Source organism: Mus pahari, chromosome 4 (assembly GCF_900095145.1).
Source record: "Mus pahari chromosome 4, PAHARI_EIJ_v1.1, whole genome shotgun sequence".
In the NCBI taxonomy this organism is placed as follows: Eukaryota; Metazoa; Chordata; class Mammalia; order Rodentia; family Muridae; genus Mus; species Mus pahari.
The window spans coordinates 43,349,053-43,351,668 of record NC_034593.1 but is presented as its reverse complement, the minus strand read 5'-3'; the positions used below and the strand labels follow the sequence as shown (position 1 = coordinate 43,351,668).

The window sequence follows — 2,616 nt, the reverse complement described above, 5'->3', positions numbered from 1 at the left end:
CTATAGGGTTGCAGCCCCTTCAGCTCCTTGGGTACTTTCTCTAGCTCCTCCATTGCGGGCCCTGTGTTCCATCTGATAGCTGACTGTGAGCATCCACCAGAGAACGATCCTGTTTTATTTCTAATAAAAACACTCCTGTTGCACCTGCTGTAGATTTACATCAGAGACAGGCTTTGCACACAGTGGAGATTAGCCACATGTCTCAATTTTGTACATTACATTTGAGTACCTGAAGAAAGAGATAAAGATTTTCTAAGAATTAAAAAAAAAAAATCCTATTTTTCTACTAACTTTTGGAGTTGAAAATTATTGATTTTTACATGAGAGGAAGGTAATTTACAAAAAAGTGGTCATTCTTTTATTTAATGTTTTCTACTATATTTTGTTGGTTGCACTAAGAGGAGAATCAGAAGAAAGATGACTTTGTAAAAATAAAACAACTGTTTCTTCATATGATAAAAAATCAATACAAGTTCATGTTCATTATATTTTACAACATTAATGCATTTGTTTTGTAGACTGAACTTCGCAGGTTTTATGTCAGAGACACAAATATACCTGATGGAGTCATTTACATAGAAGTAATTTTTGTGAAGTATGGAAAGCTCCTGCTTCTTGACTCTCTGCAATAATTTTAAATAGACTCAAAGCAATGAGAATACACCAGCAGAAAAAGATGGCACTCACCAGCTCTTTACCTGTGTCTACTCAGCTGTTCCAGGACCAACTTGAAGCTGAAGAACGGGCAAGATCTCAGAGATCACGGCAGACTTCTCTGGTCTCTTCTCGAAGGGATGTTCCCCTATACAGATATAGGAAAGGCTGGATTCTGAGACTATTAGAGGATTTTGGAGATGGAGGTGCTTTCCCAGAAATCCATGTGGCCCAGTATCCCCTGGATATGAAGGGAAAATTAAATATCATGCAATTGCTCAACAGGGACAGTCCAAAGACAAAGTCATTTACAGCAAATACTCTGATCTGATTCCAAAGAAAGTTATGACTGCAGATGACCCAGACCTGCAAAAGCCCGATGAAGAGGTGATTAAAGAGATAACAGAAAAGACAAGAGTCGCCATGGAGAAGTTTGTGTCGCAGAAGGTTGCTGCAGCCATGCCAGTTAGTGCAGCTGACAAGCTGGCTCCTGTTCAGAATATCCACTACACACCAACTCAGCAAGGAGTAGCATTCAATTCTGGAGCTAAACAGAGGGTTATTTGGATGGTAGAAATACAGAAAGACCAATGGAACCTCCAAGATTCAAGATTAATAAGAAAATTCCCCGGGGATCACCATCTCCTCCTGTACCTGTAATGCACTCTCCTAGTCTGAAGATGACTATAAAGGAACAGCAAGAGTGGAAGATCCCTCCTTATATTTCCCACCAGAGGAATGCTAAGGGGTATACAATTCCATTTGATAAAAGGCTGGTTGCTGACTGTCCACACAAATGAAAATTTTGCCAAAGTGGCTGAAGCACTATACATTGCTGACCAGAAGGCTTGTGGAGCCATGGAAATGAGAGCCCAAGTAGAGAGAAAGATGACTCAAAAATAAAAGGAGAAATACAAAGAGAAACTTAGAGAAATGGCCCAGAAAGCAAGAGAAAGGAGAGATGGGATCAAAACCCATGTGGAAAATGAGGATAGAGAGGCCCATGAAAGAGATGAAACCCGTCATAACAGGCGAAAAAAGAAGCAACATGATAGGAACCTTTCCAGAGCATCTCCTGAGAAGAGGTCAAAACTACAGAGAAACGAAAATTGAGGAATCGGTGAAGTCATTGCTCTTGGTGTGCCCAATTCTCGAACTTCCAATGAAATCCAGTATGACCAAAGGCTCTTCAACCAATCCAAGGGATCTGTAGGTAAAGAAGATGAAATTTACAATGTTAATGATCCGACCTGGAGAGGTGAGAAAGATATGGCTCAGAGTATCTACAGGCCCAGTAAAAATCTGGACAAGGACAATGTATGGTGATGACCTTGAAACCAGGATAAAGACCAACAGATTTGTTCCTGATAAGGAGTTTTCTGGTTCAGACCTTAGAATGGCCAAGAAGGACCACTTCAGTTTGAAGAAGATCCTTTTGGTTTGGACAAGTTTTTGGAAGAAGCAAAACAGCACTGTGGTTCTAAAAGACCCTCTGATGGCAGTTGCCCCCAGGAACAGGAGCACAAAGGCAAGAAGCAGAGGAAGGAGGGGATGGGCCTGTTAAAACTAAGTTTGAAATATACAGCAGAGGATTGCCTGGTCTGGCCTCAGTGAGAGACGATGTACCTACCCCTCCAGACACTTGAGACCCCAGGGAGTTGGGAGGTCTGGCAGGTGGGAGTGGGGAAATCCTCTTGGACATGGGGGAGGGGGAGAGGAATGGAATGAGAACTCATAGGAGAGATGACCAGGAGGGGGATAAAGACTGGAATGTTAAAAATAATGATTATCGGGGTCCCTTCAGCAGAATCTTGCTGGCATGTGCATTAGTATCTGGGTTTGGTGGCTGATGATGGGATGGATTCCTGTATGGGCTAGTCTCTGGATAGGCCATCCTTTCATCTTAGCTCTAAATTTTGTCTCTGTATTTATATCCTTTCATGGGTATTTTGTTCCTTATTC

At 41.8% G+C, this 2,616-nt stretch overlaps 1 pseudogene; it reads left to right on the top strand.

The window, feature by feature from the left end:
• The first annotated feature begins 676 nt into the window (after nucleotides 1-676).
• LOC110320767 lies at nucleotides 677-2,268 on the top strand (annotated as a pseudogene).
• The last annotated feature ends 348 nt before the right edge of the window (nucleotides 2,269-2,616 follow it).